We start from the raw sequence: 15,569 nt of genomic DNA on the forward strand, positions 1-15,569 counted from the left end.
AAACAGAGTGGTGAAACTATAGGGCAGAAATCAGAAAAAGACAAGCCTGGGATTCCTCTCAGATTGGCCTCTAACCTACCATCCTAGAAGGAATGCAAATGCTGAAACTCTGGAGCCTCTGGGGGCAGCCAGTGATACTCAGTGCCAAGAAACCTGGAACACCTGAATATCAGTCGACGAGTGTCCTCACAACAATGACAAATATCCTGTAATATTTAGGGGCTGACCATGCTGAAAACCCTGAAACATCCAGGGCACAGCCAGGAGTGAAGCCCAAACACTTGATTGGGGCTGCACAGCAATATGACTCAGGCATTCCAGAGTCAACACAATTGGAGATCTCTTACAACCTAGTGCCTTGCTTAAATAATTACCCAAATACAACTATCAGGGAGCTAACGCCAGAAAAAAAATTCCCGTAACCAAAACATAAATATCAGAGTGGAAAAGAAAATGAAATAAAATGGCTGACAGAAAAAAATGTGATGACTTTGGAGAAGAAAGGACCAAGCGAAGGGACGACAAAGGATATAGTTGGTCAAGCATGCTACAGGAGACTTTGAATTGACTACCTAGCCAAAGCCCTTATTTCTTGGCTCACCTGATATTGGTGGGGGTAGAGGGGACACTCACCAGTCTACAGGAGCCAAAATGGCACTGATCAGTCTCCAACTTCGGGTTAAGGTGGAGATCTTCCAGGTTAAGTTGGAGGTTCCCCCAGCTTGGGTAGTTTTGGCTGCTGTGAGGGGACCAGCATGTGGTCCTGTGAATGGCCTGCTGGATTGGTGGGTCTCACCGGAGGCGGTATTGTGGCTGCTCACCCATCCAATTGGCCCCACTGCCTGTCAGGAAAGATAATGGCTCTTCAAAGAGCCTGTGGTTAGTGTTACAGCTCTGCAGTGTTAGCAGCTCTTTATTGTTACTGCTGCCATCTCTCACCATCTAGCCAATTGTTATCTCACCATCTCTGGCTATCTAGCTGAGTGCCCTCTCACCATTTCTCACTGTCTAGCCAACTGCTATCTTGCCATCTCACTGATGGCTGATCGCCATATTGACATCTTCACCATATTGATGTCTTTATTATCTTTGTGGTCACCAGATGATGTAAGCAGGTAGGTGAGCCCTGAAATTGGTGCTTAGCCTGGGAGAGTTCTTGGCTTAACCCAGGAGAGAATTCAAGGGTGAGTCAGTGGTATTAGACAACAATCTTTTATTGAACCAGAGCTGTTCCTTGTGGAGCAGTGCTAACTCCTAGGCAATGTGCCCAGGGTCAGCAGGATCTGGGCTGTTGGCAGCTGTATGTATACCCATTTTTAACTACATGCAAATTAGGGGTGGGTTATTCAGAACTCTTTAGAAAAGAATGGTCACTTCCCGGTTGTTGCCATGGAAAGGGGAGGTACTTGCAGGTCATCGTCATGGCGTTTGTAAACTATCATGGAACTGGTGGGAGAGTCTTATGCTAATGGGCAGTGAGGACACTGGGGGTGTTTTCAGCAACCCCTGCTGGCTTCTGCATTTCTTTACTTCATCCTGTCAGGACCAGAAAATAAGTTCTGCTTGTCTCTTAGCTCAGTTTCATCAATACTTCAAGGGCTTACTGTATGTTTTTTGCAACATCTCTCATATGTGGTAATGCTGTGTTCTAATGTGTCTCCCAAAATTCATATGTTGAAACCTCATCACTGATAAGATAGTATTAAGAGGTTAAGCCTTTAGGGGGTGATTAAGTCATAAGGGTGGAGCTCTCATGAATAGGATTAGTGACCTTATAAAAGATGTTTCAGAGGGCTGCTCGGCCCTTCCATTTCTTCTGCAATGTAAGGACACAGTTTATGTCTTCTGTCCTTGTGTCATTTTAGGACACAGGATGAAAGTGCCATCTTGAAAGCAGACAGTAGTCCTCGTCAGACATCGGATCTGCCTATGTCTTTATTTTGGACTCCTCAGCCTCCAGAACTATGAGAAATAATTTTTGATTGTTTATAAATCACCAAGGCGGTGGTATTTGTCATAGTAACCTGAAATAAAACTAAGACAGAAATTGGTACCAGGAGCAGCATTCTGCTATAACAAATACATAAAATTGTGGGAGCAGCTTTGGAATTGGGTAGTGGGTAAAATCAGAAAGAATTTAGAAGTGAAAGATAGAAAAAGCCTACATTTCCATGAACAGAGAGTTAAAAGAGATTCCACTGAGGGTTCAGAAGAAGAAGAGGGCCAAAGGGAAAGCCCTAGTCTTCTTAAAGATTACCTAGGAACTTGGTTAAATTGTGCCAATTTCCCAGTGCTTTGTAGAAAGCAGAACTTGCAAGTGATAAACTAGGATATTTAGTGGAAGAAATCTCTAAGCAAGGAGTTGAGGGAGCTGTACGGCTTCTCTTGGCAGCTTAGAGTAAAATACAGGAAGACAGAAATGAATTATAGATAAAATTCAGGCCGGGCGCGTTGGCTCATGCCTGTAATCCCTGCTCTTCGGGAGGCTGAGGCAGGTAGATCACGAGGTCAGGAGTTAGAGACCAGCCTGCTCAACATAGAGAAATTCTGTCTCTACTAAAGACACAAAAAATTAGCTGGGTGTGGTGGGGTGCACCTGTAATCCCAGCTACTCAGGAGACTGAGATGGGGGAATTGTTTGAACCTGGGAAGTGGAAGTTGCAGTGAGCCGAGATCATGCCATTGCACTCTAGCCTGGGCAACAGGGTGAGACTCTGTCTCAAAAATAAATAAATAAATAAATAAATAAATAAATAAATAAATAAATAAAATTCATGATCAAAATGTAAGTTTAACCATGTAAGAAAATAAAAAAAGCATGCTTGGGAGACAATACCAAGGATGTGGCAAAGTGAAAGTTGGATAAGATTACTGAGAATATAAAGAGGCCAGATGACATTCATCGTGACAGTGGAAGAAAGACTCCCAAAGCATTTCAGAAATCTTTGAGGCTGTCACTCTAATCACAGATTCAGAGTTCCAGGTCCTTGAAGGCAGAAATATTTTAAAGAAGGGGTTCAGGGAGTCTACTGGAATTTGAGGCTTGCTGCCCAGAACCACCTCAAGTCTTGTCTTTCTGCATTCCAGTACATGTGACCCTTGGCTTCCCCAGCTGTGGCTACAGAGGGCCCAGATGTAGCTCAGGCTGTCTCTGCAGAAGTCTCAAGTGGTAAACCATGGTGGTATCTGCATGATGCCAACTCTGCAAGTATATGAAGTACAAAAACTGTAGAGGAATGGCTACTCCCACCTAGATTTTAAAGGCCACCTCAGAGAGCTTTGGGTCTCAGTGAAGACCTGCCACAGGAGTGGGGCTTCTGCAGAAAACCCCCACTAGGGCAATGCCCAGCAGGGCCATGGGATGGAGCCACTACAGAAAGCCTGTATTAAGGTAAATCCAAGGTAGCAGGGACACTGTGAAGTCTTCACTAGGGCAATACTCTGCAGCACTATGGGAGGGGCCACCTCCACAAACCCTCACTAGGGCAATATTTAGTGGAGCCATGGGGGCAGGGCCATCCCCAAGGTCCCAGACCTGTAGAGCCACCAGCATACAATGCCATCCTTGGAAAGCCACAGGCACCCAACTCCAACCCAAGAGCTGCTACATAGGCTGTGCCCAGCAAAGCCAACACTTGTCCCAGTGTGTCCAAAAGGCAGGGCATGGAGTCAAAGATTATTCTCAAGCCTCAATATTTAATTTTTTTTTTTTTTTTGCCTTGTTGAGTTGTGGAATTACTTGGGACATATTACCCTTTTTTATTTTCTATTTCTGTCTTTCGGAATAGCAGTGTCTATCCTATGCCTATCTCATGATTGCATTTTGAAAGTACATACTTTGTTTGATTTTACAGGTTCACAGCTAGAGAACAATTTCCACCAAGGTGAGTTGTACCTTGAGTCTCATGTGTGTCTGATTTAGATGAGACTCTGGACAATGCATTTTGCATGTGAGAAGAACATAAATTTTTGGGGCCAGGGCAGAATGTTGTGGTATGACTGGATCCACATAACCCTTCATCTTGAAGAAGCTAGCATATCTATCCTACAGTGGAATGAGCCATCAAAGATCAATTACTGTGCTAGCTAGTACTTCTGGATACAGTATATGTTCTAAACCAGCAATCAATATGTGGTGCTAATTCTCCCACAGCTGTAAATTATAGGATAGGTAAATAAGAGATAGAATTGAAAATGGTACCTGTCATAATTCCATCTAATTAATCACTTACATACTTTTTGCTTTCCATCCTTGTTACTCTTGGCTCTACTGGTTTACAGATTTTAATGCCAAAGGAAGAATGCATTTATCAGGGGACACAATAACAGTTCCATTGAACTGGACTCCTGATTTTCACTTGATCAAGTTAGGCTCCTCTTATCACTAAGAAAACAAGCCAAAACAGGGATTATAGTGTTGGCTAGTGTGATTGAGTCTGCCTCTCCAGGGAAAACACAGTCGTTGCCACCTAATGGGAGTAATAAAGATTATGAACGACATATAGAGAATTCCCCTGAAACATGGAACATCTCCTTGTACTACTGCTGTTAAAAGTTAATGGTAAACCATTTCAGTCCAATGTAATCAGAACCTTCCATTCTCAGGTCTATCAGGAATAAAAGTTTGAGTCACTTAGCTGCAGGTTGCCTTTGATGAACTTAAAAGTACTTGCTGAACTTGAAAAATATAACAAGTACATATATGCGAAGAAAAATCATAAATGTCAACTACAGTAACGTCATCAGTTGCACAGCTAAGTACTGTTGAATCTACATATGTTTTCTTTCTTTATGGGTTAATTAAATAAGTATGTAAGTTAATTAGTATCTTTTTTTGCCCTCAAATTCCCCGAAACTATTTGACAAGGGATAGAGGGTGTTAGATTCAGAATATTATGGCAAAATCACAAAGAAATACTGATAGGAGAAACAGATGTCACCAGGTATGTTGAACTTGTAGCCAGGTGGAATTACTGATGATTTTTTAAAAATATATCTCCTTAGTGAATACTTTTTGATAGGTTAAGCAGTCTTAAAAATTGTAAGTGAGAAGTGTGTGTTTAAATACTGTTCACTAAAAGGGTGAATAGTATTGACATTTGTCAATTTAATGGCTCAGCACCAAACATCCTGCTGTCTATTTTGGTTAAAGATCTATATAGACAGGAGTCAGAAGTTGAAAAGGGAAAGCTACTTATTCTGCCTGTCTCCTGACAGTTGGAGAATGGGTCCACAGCTAAACTACAGTCAATCACTTGCTCCCACCCAGGAAATTGAATCTTGAGAGAATTACACAGAGGTGTAAAGTCTGTCAGAGGTTGTCTGTGGCAGCTGTGGTGGAGTCAAGAATTCAGTGATGAGCGGGTAAGTGTTCAGAAGCAGCAGTGACATTTCAGATGCATTTGTCTTGGGCTTGATCTTGGCTCTGCTTTTCCTAGCTTGGTTTATACCTGTGCCTGGCATGCCAGCCTTATAGTCAGTTTTGTAAACTACCTCGTTTCTTTTCAATAAGTTTCTTTTGTGCCTGTATTATCCAATATCATATTCTGTTATTTGAAATCAATATTGCTGCTTCATTGAATGGATTAAATTGGCAGGAGTCTGAGAGTGACAAACATTAAAAAAAAAAAAAAAAAAAAAAAAAAAAACAAAAAAACCACTGTCCATAGCTTGCAAGAAGCCTGGGACTAGAGTTCAAGAAGAGACAGTTTCTTCTGAGAAGAACTGAGAACAAAGAACAACTTCATAAACTGCGAATTTGGCCACTGGTTTCTAAGGCAGAGACTCATGCAGTAAGATTAAAGAGAGGCAAAGAATTAATAAGTAGAATTTGTCCAGCAATTTGCATTATGCGAAGCATCATCACAGTGATTATATTTAATCATTCCTTTAACTCAGTGGTTTTCAAAATATGGTAAACAGATCCCTAGGAGTCCCTTCTTCAATAGTTCTGTAAGGTCAAAACTATTTTCATAACAACACTGAAAAACTATTTGCCTTTTTCACTTGTTGACATTTACTGGTAAAGCAAAAACAATTTAGTTAAAAGCATGAATCAAGGCAATGGTGCCCAACTATTCTAATAGTTACTGTAGTTTTTCAACACCAAATACTCAGGGGAAAAAAAGGAGACAATTTTTCTTAAGACGATCTTTGATGAAATGGCAAAACATATTTTATTAACTATCTCAACCCTTGGGTACATACCTGTTTAATATTCAGTGTGATAAAATAGAAAGCATACATAAATAATAGGTTCCCAAGCTTTCTCCGTAGTGCCTTAGTGATTGTTTTTATGTTGGTCCCTATACCGAAGAAAATTCAGAACACAACCAATCCTACCAGTTGTATTTATTAAGTACAGTCATGCATCACTTGATAACAGGGGTACACTCTAAGAATCACACTATTAGGCAATTTTATCATTGTGCAAACATCACAGAGTATACTTACACAAACCTAGATAGTATAGTCTACTACACACCTAGGCTGCATGGTACAGCCTAGTGCTCCTAGGCTACATACCTGCACAGCTTGTTACTCTACTGAGTATTGTGTGTAGTTGGAAGACAATGGTAAATATTTGTGTATCTAAACGTAGAAAAGTTACAGTAAAAATATGATGTAAAGGATAAAAAATGGTACACCTGTATATAGCACTTACCATAAATGGAGCTTGCAGAACCAGAAGGTGCTCTGGTTGACTCAATCAGTGAGTGGTAAATGAATGTGAAGGCCTAGGACATTAACTGTACATTACTGTAGACTTTATAAACACTATATACTTAGGCCACACTAAATTCATATATTTTCTTCAATAATAAATTAACCTTAACTTGCTCTAAGTTTTTTATCTTATAAACTTTTATAACTGTTTGAGTCTTTTAAAATAACACACAGCTTAATACATAAATGTAGTATACAGATATATAAAATATTTTCCTTATATCCTTATTCTATAACTTATTTTCTATTTTTAATTTTTTTAAATGTTCTTACTTTTTAAAATTTTTTTGTGAAAAATTAAGACATACATATTAGCCTAGGCCTACACATGGTTAGGATGATCAGTATTACTGTCTTCCACTTAGGAGCCGTTTGAAAAAATAATGTTATGTCATTCATAGAAGTCAATTACTAATGGAAGGTGTTTGTTGGTCACTGCCCAAATTTCTCAAACCTTGGAATCAGATTGAAGTCGCCTTCATTTCCTGTTGCACTTTGATTTTCTAGTAGTAACTTGCTTTTTATCACAGCAACTGCAGAAAATGCAAGTTGGTAATTCTATGGTATCCTTCAAAGGGATGTAGTGCGATCTAACATTGAAACTGAACTACCTCTAGCTAGTAGTTTGCCCAGTGTTTACTAGATGATGCTGCATCTCCCTTGAAATATTCAAATACCCTGTGGTGCTACCGTGAGTTTTTGTTGGTGCTTTAGGGGGTGTTCTGGCACACAGTTTGGAAACTGTAGGCATAAAATATTTCTTTTCCATACCAAAGTACAGTGGTTTTCTCAAGGAAAAGCACTTGTACAATTTTTGAGCTGCAAGCTGAACTAGGTGCTTTTATCATAAAACAGGATTTTTATTTCAAAGAACAACTACCATACAATGGCTGCTCAGGCTTGGGTATTTAGTGAATGTTTCCTTCAAAATAAATGAAAATAAAGTGAGCCTATTACATCAAGGACAACAACTAACAGCACTCTTTGCCAATAATAAAATTCAAGTTTTCTTATAAATATTAAAATCTGTAAAACTTGTGTCTACCACCATGAGTTTGACAGCTTTTCAAAATTTAAAGATTCCATTAATGAGCCATCATCATATTAACAAATGTGATTTTTAATATTGTATAATAAAGTGTGTTAACATTTTGAAGCCCTGCATTACTCAATGAACCAACATGTTCGAGATGATTCATGTTACACAAAGATTCATGAGCAAAGGATCCATTCAAAGTGCAAGATCGATAAATAGATCTTAATATGCCAGATTACAAATAGTTCATGGATGTGGTTTCAGATTCCATGTTGCAACTAATCATTTAGAACCTACCACTTCTCCAGTTTTGTTGTAATATCAAAGCACAATGTCCACAGTTGTCCAAAAAGACTGTTAAAATACTCCACCCTTTTCTAACTATATGTCTGGTGAGCCCAAGTTTCCTTCATGTATTCCAGCCAAAGACACATATTGAAACAGATTGAATCTAGAAGCTGACATGAATGTTCAATTGTCTTTTATTAAACCAGGCATTAAAAAGATATTTCAAATATGTAAAATAATACTATTTTTTCTTATGAAATTTTTGAAAAAAGGTTATTTTCATAAAAGTGGACTTCCAATAAAACATTTATATATAAAATTCATATTATAAAATACCTTTTTGGGGTCATTACTAGTTGTTAAGATTTTAAAGGTTTCCTGAGACCATATGTTTGAGAACCATTGCTTTAGTCATATGAATTAGGCAGAGGAGTGCTTGCTACAGAAGAGAAAACCATGCTCATCAATGTTACGTGGACATGCCCAAAGTCACAGAGTATGCCACTGACATCACTACTAGTGGTGTCAGAATGCAAATTGATATTTCCCTTGTAGTCTTTGGGTTTGTAAAATATGGTGTTTTTTTTTTTTTTTTTTTTGAGACGGAGTCTCGCTGTGTCTCCCAGGCTGGAGTGCAGTGGCGCGATCTCGGCTCACTGCAAGCTCCGCCCCCTGGGTTACGCCATTCTGACTCAGCCTCCCAAGTAGCTGGGTACAGGCGCCCGCAACCACGCCCGGCTAAGTTTTTTGTAATTTTTTTAGTGATATTTCCCTTGTCGAGTCGTTTGGGCCTCCCAAAGTTGGGATTAGGCTTGAACCGCGCCCGGCCAAAATATGGTTTATGAAAAAGTAAAAGCGTAACTAAAATAGGACATGGAATCATGTGATTTAGATGTTCGTCCCCTCCAAATCTCATGTTGAAATATGATCCCAAGTGTTGGAGCTGGGGCCTTGTGGGAGGGGTTTGGATCATAGAAGTAGATCTCTTATGAATGACTTATGCCATCCCCTTGGTGATGAATAAGTTCCAGCTCTGAGTTCATGTGAGATCTGGTTGTTTAAAAGTGTGTGGCACCTCATCCCACTTTCTCCTTCTTGCCATATGACACACCTGCTGCCTCTTTGCCTTTGCCATGATTGTAAGCTTCCTGAGACCCTCACCAGAAGCAGATGCCAGCACCATGCTTTCTGTAAAGCTGCAGAATTGCTTTAGCAAGTAGGGTATACCTAAGGTATCCGGTGAAAGAAATTTCTAAGCAACAAAGTATTCAGAATGTTGACTGGCTGCTTCTAAAAGCCTATGATCAGATATGGGAGCAAAAAAAAAAATTACTGAAACTTGAAACTTATATTTAAAAGGGAATCAGAGTGTAAAAGTTTGGAAAATTTTCAGCCTAGCCCTGTGGTAGATAAAGAATCCAAGTAGCCTGTGGAAAAACTACTTGCTAAAGTGATTAGCATGACTAAAAGAGAGCCAAGTGCTAATATTTAAGACAATGGGAATAAGGGCTTGAAGACATTTCAGAAGTCTTCAAGTCAGCCCTTTTCATGACAGGCCCAGAGGCCTAGGAGGAAAGAATGGTCACACTGACCAGGCCAGGGGAACCACAGCTATGCAGATTTGGGACACTGCTCCTTGCATCCCAACTGCTCCAGCTATAGTCATGGCTTAATAGGCCACAGATACAGCTAGGGAAAGTACGAGTGTCCCAGATACAATCTGGAGAGCACAAGCTGCTGTAAGCCTTAACAATTTCCACATGGTGTTAAGCTGCTATAAGCCTTAACAATTTCCACATGGTGTTAAGCCTGCAGGCAAACAGAATGCAAGAGTGAGAGAGGCTTGACAACTCCCAAATAGATTTATGAGGATGTATGGAAAAGCCTGGGTGCTCAGTCAGAAGCCTGCCACATGGTTGGAGCTCCCCTCAAAACCCCCTGCCAGAGAAAGTCTACTAGGGTAGTACAGAGGAGGAAGATGGTGTTGGAGCACCCACACTAGTCCTCACCATAGCACTGCCTAGTGGAGCTGTGGGAAGGGGGCCACAACCCTCTAGACCTGAAAATAGTAGAGCCATTGGCAGCTTGTAACCTCAGTGTGGAAAAGCCACAAGCACTCACCAACCTATGAGAGCAGCCACAGGGTATGAATCTAGGAAAGCCACATAGTGGGGGACTGTTTAAGGCCTTGGAAGCCCACTTCTCACACCAGGATGTGTGATAGAAGTCAAAGAAGATTGTTTTGGAGCTATAAGATTTAATGACAATCCTGCTGGGTTTTGGACTTGTGCTAGGCTTATTGACCCTTTCTTTTGGGTAATTTCTCCTTTTTGGAATAGGAATGTGCGACCTGATATGTGGGAGTAAATAGCTTATATTTGATCTCACAGGCTCATAGGTAAAAGGAACTCATCTTAAGATGAGACTTTGGCCTTGGGGCATTTGAGTTAGTGCTGAAATGGGTTATGACTTTTGGGGACTATTGCAAATGCATAATTTTATTTTGAAATGTGACAAGAACATACGATTTGGAGTGTGTATTAGTCAGGGTTCTCTAGAGGGACAATACTAATAGGATATATGTATATCTGAAAGGGAGTTTATTAAGGAGAACTGACTCACATGATCACAAGGTAAAGCCCCACAATAGACCGTCTGCAAGCTGAGGAGCACAGAAGCCAGTGGTGGATGAGTCCAAGTCCCAAAACTTCAAAAGTAGGGAAACTGACAGTGCAGCCTTCAGTCTGTGCCAAAAGCCTGAGAGCCCCTGGCAAACCACTGGTGTAAGTCCAAGAGTTCAAAGACTCTTGGAGTCTGATATTCAAGGGCCAGAAGCATCAAACACAGGAGAAAGATGAAGGCTGGAAAACTCAGCAAGTTTGCTCTTCTGTCTTCTCCTGTCTGCTTTATTCTAGCTGTGCTGGCAGCTGATTAGGTGGTGCTCACCCGGGTTGAGGTGGGTCTGCTTCTCCAAGTCTACTGACTCAAGTGTTAATTTCCTTTGGTAATACCCTCAGAGATACACCCAGAAACAATACTTTGCATCCTTCAACCCAATCAAGTTGACACTCAATATTAATGATCAAGGGAGGTCGGGGGTGGAATTAAATGGTTTGAAGGTTTGTCCCCTCCAAATCTCATGTTGAAATGTGATTTTCAGTTTTGGAAATGAGGCCTGATGGGAGGTGTTTGGATCATGGGGGTTTTTCCCTCATGAATGGCTTAGTGCCATCCTCTTGGTGATGAGTGTGTTCTTGCTCAGTTAGTTCATCTGAGAGCTAGTTGTTTAAAAGAGTGTGGTACCTCTTCTATTGCTCTCTCTCCCTCATTCCTGCTCTCATCATGTGATGTGCTTGCGTCCACGTCATCTTCTGCCATAATTGTAAGCTTCCTGAGGCCCTCGCCAGAGGCCAAACAGATGTTGCTGCCTTGCCTGTACAGCCTGTAGAACCATGGACCAGTTCAACCTCTTTTCTTTATAAATTACCCAGCCTCACATATTTCTTTATAGTAGTGTGTAAACAACATTTAGAGAAACACAAAATAAGGCCAGCATGAATGCAGCAGTGAGAACTACTTATTATTTAGTCATTGATTGGCCTTGGTAGTATTTATCTAAACAAATCTAAGGTGAAAGCCAAAAAGCTTGAGTTGTGTGGTTATAGTACTGTGGGAGAATAGAGCTAATCAAGCTATTCAAGGATAGGAAATATCATTTAAGAATAAGAATATGGCCTGGAACTCTGAATTACAGAAAAGGGGCATAGCTCTGAAAAACTCATCGGGAGTAACATAGTGGAGGATGATCTGGCTAAAAAGGTCAACCTTCGGCAACATTTAACCTGTAATAAATTGCAGTCTGTCTTCATGCTTCATGCTTTCTGAAGCCCTGGTAGTTGCTGGGTTATTCTAGAAAGGTCTCAGACATATTTATACATTTGTGTGTGTGTGTGTGTGTGTGTGTGTGTGTCTTATTTGTGGTAATAATAAATATATATCTGCTTATTTATTTGTTGATTGGTTATGGGTTATTACAATTCTTCATTCTCTTAATGTCATCTAATTATAGTTACCATTTGATATTTACACAAGATTCCTAAATCATTGGTTTTATTGCCTCTTCTTTGACAAAAGAAATGTAGTATAGCAGTACTCTCCAATTTTACTCAATCTATAAAGAATGGAAAGTAATATTTACCTTTAATCTATGAAAATTATTTTTCCAAGATTGTGGAAATATTCCTGAAAGATGGTGGAGACCTTTAGGGTAGATTACTCTTGGAAAGTTGTTAGGCAAAGCAGTGACAAAAAAAAATGTATTATTTTGTTAAAATCATCTCTTCTTGCTATGTACACTCTTTTTATTGAATCCAGTCTAACTTTGACTTTTTCCTTATTGTTTTTGAGGTATAATTGACAAATAAAAACTGTATATATTTAAGGTATACAACTTGATGTTTTGATATACCTATACATTGTCAAATAGTCACCACAATCAAGCTTATTTAACATATTCATTACCTTACATAGTTACTATTTTCTTTTTCTCTTTGTATGTGTGATGAGAACACAAGATTTACCTTCTTAGCAAACTTAAAGAGTAAAACATGCTGTTGTTAACCATATTTACGTTGCTGTACTTTTGATCTTCAGAAAGTATTCATCCTTCATAACTGACACTGGTATCCTTTGACAAACATCTTCCCATTTCTTCTACCCCAGCCCCTGTCAACTTCTATTCTACTTTCTCCTTTTATGAATTTGACTATATTCCACATATAAGTAAGATCTACAGTATTTGCCTTTCTGTGTCTGGCTCATTAAACTTAGCATAATGTCCTCCAGGTTCATCCATATTACTTGCAAATGATAGCATTTCCTTATTTTTAAAAGCTAAATAAGGCTCTCTATCTAGACCATTTTCTTTATTCATGTATTTGTTGATGGACAATTAGGCTGTTTCCTTATCTTGGCTACTGTGAACTATGCTGCAATGAACATAAGAGTACAAGGAGGTTTTTGAGATACTGATTTCATTTCCTTTGGATATGTATTCAGAGAAGTAAGACTGCTAGATCATATGGTAGTCTTATTTATAATTTTTTGAGGAATCTCCATATTGTTTTACAGAGTGGCTGTACTAATTTACATTCCTATCCAAAGCCTGCAAGAGTTCTCTCTTTGCTTCATCCTTGCCCACACTTGTTCTTTTTTGTCCTTTTGAACATAGCCATCCTAACAGGTGTGAAGTGACATCTTATTTGTGGTTTTGACTTGCCTTTTCCTGATCATTAGTGTTGTTGAGCTCCTTTGCACATACCTCTTGGCCATATATATAACTTCTTTTGCGAAATGTCTATTCAGGTCTTCTATTTTTAAATCAGTATCTTTTTGTTGCTATTGAGTTGTGTTAGATCTTTATATATTTGGATATTAACCCCTTATTGAATATATGGTTTACAGTTTTTTTTTTTTTCCATTTCATAAGTTGGCTTTCCATTCTGTTGTTTTTTTCTTTTGCTGTGCATAAACTTTTCGGTTTGATGCCTTTCCACTTGTCTACTTCTGTTTTTGTTACATATTTTTGGTGTCATATCAAAAGAAATTATTGAGCAGACAATGTCAAGAAGCCTTTTCCCTATGGTTTTCTTTAATAGTTTTATGGTCTCAGGGATTATGTTTAAATTTAAATTCCTTTTGATTTAATTTGCATATGTGGTGTGATATAAGAGTCCAGTTTCTTTCTCCTGAATGTGGATTTCAGGTTTTCCCATCATCATTTATTGAAGACACTATCCAGTCCCCATTGTGTGATCCTGGGACTCTTATCCAAGGTTAGTTGACAAGCTGTGTGGATTTATTTGGGGGCTCTGTATTCTATTCCAGTGGTCTATATGTCTGTTTTGAGGTAATGGGTCATTTCAGAACATCATTCTTAGAGCAGTCAGTGATAAGGCATTGTTGCTTCTTGTTGCTTCCTTGTTGGTAGTTGCTAAATAATAAAAGACCTTTTCTTAATATTGCTTTACTTTTTAGTTTTGGAGGAGGCAAAGAAAGGGATACATGCAGAAGTCACATTGGAAAGTAAGTTCATAAACTAGAGAGCCCTTAAAGCTTTCAGAATAGAAAACATTTCTCTAGGCTCGGCTCCTGTAAAAGAGATATTTTTATCCTTTGCTTGATATAACAGGGAAAATTTAGCCCTGAATGGTTTGCTGGGGCTATTCTACTATTGAAAAATCAATAGCTACACAAGATAGGGCATTAGGCCATATTAGGGGCCTAAATTACAAATACCCTTTAATGTCTATGGAATCATAGCTATTACTAGGCAATCGATCCTGGCTTCATTACCTCTCTCACTCCCTGTTTTACATAAACATAGCAGCTCTGGTTACATTCAGAAAAAAATGGGTCTCAAAACAAATGCCAACATTCAGAGAGAAACTGAATAGCCAAGACTGTAGGATTTTTATTAGCAGGCCCATATTCTAGTGGGAAAGAGTCAATTGTGCAGGGGCACCAAAGTTAATACTATTCACATTGTAAGCCAAGGGCATGTTACTTCTACGATTTTCAGAGATGACTTACACAGGACATAAATATCTAAATGTTCTAGGAGTAATTATTGAAGGTCACAGTAATATGAGTCAAAAATCTCATTTTCTGACTATTCCAATCTCCAGTGATTTCTTATAGCAGCTCACCTTGGTTCCTGAAATGTCACCATTGTTCATTTCTAATGCAGGCTAGAAATTAAGGCTATTGTTAAATACTAGCATGCTTTTATCAAAATGCAGTTAACTGAGAGGGGGAATATCAAAGCAGGATTGGAGAGCAGGTAAGAAGATTGGTGTTTTGGGGAAATAAATCTTACTGACTGTAAGACGTATTGGGAATAAGGAAGAGACGGAAACTACAGTAATGAACGGCTGTGTAGTCTCTCCATAGCTATGGTTTGCAATCAATTGAGGTGGACACTGGCTTCCTGGGAATTATGTTTATGAGGGGAAAAGGCATATTAATCTCTGTTCAGATGTAGATGTGAACAAAGGGAAACCTAAGCAACAGACTTAGACTCAAGCTTTCTTTGTTTTGTTTCATTTGAATTAAGGCTTCTCTAGAACTAACATCTGTATGAAAACTTACATATTAGCAGAATAGTCTTTTGTTCCCAATCATGAGAACGCTGAATGCAGTGAACACACAATCTAGTCAAAGGCAGTTTCTTGCTCCCCTAACTCTCTGTTGCAAACTAAAATTATTCAAAACATATCTAGGATATTGAGCTGTATTAATGACATCAATACATTTACTTATCCACTAATCATTCATTCGATCCACAAACATTAACTCAGTATTTACTTATTTAATATCAGGCTCTAATGAAGGAGCATAACATAAGTATACGGTTGGGAAGGACCTTTCATTGCTCAAGAGTGTGGATGTTTGCCTATAAAAAATGAGAAGTTATTGGAGGATTTTAATAATAAGAGTAACATGGTCGAATTTAATTCTG

The 15,569-nt window shown here is 39.0% G+C and overlaps 1 protein-coding gene and 1 long non-coding RNA gene across 3 annotated transcripts in view; one reads left to right on the forward strand and one right to left on the reverse strand.

The window, feature by feature from the left end:
- LRATD1 (LRAT domain containing 1) overlaps positions 1-15,569 on the reverse strand; it is a 912,369-nt gene that overhangs the window by 178,994 nt on the left and 717,806 nt on the right. The gene's annotated exons all lie outside the window — the stretch shown is intronic.
- The window catches only part of LOC126933861 (uncharacterized), a 46,790-nt gene continuing 32,674 nt past the window's right edge, over positions 1,454-15,569 (forward strand). For both annotated transcript variants that reach the window (XR_007718750.1, XR_007718751.1), the window contains exons 1-2: positions 1,454-1,635; positions 3,855-3,884. This is a non-coding gene — a long non-coding RNA (uncharacterized LOC126933861). The remainder of the gene's footprint in view (positions 1,636-3,854; positions 3,885-15,569) is intronic.

The sequence above is a fragment of the Macaca thibetana genome, chromosome 13 (genome assembly GCF_024542745.1).
Source record: "Macaca thibetana thibetana isolate TM-01 chromosome 13, ASM2454274v1, whole genome shotgun sequence".
Taxonomy (NCBI): domain Eukaryota; kingdom Metazoa; phylum Chordata; class Mammalia; order Primates; family Cercopithecidae; genus Macaca; species Macaca thibetana.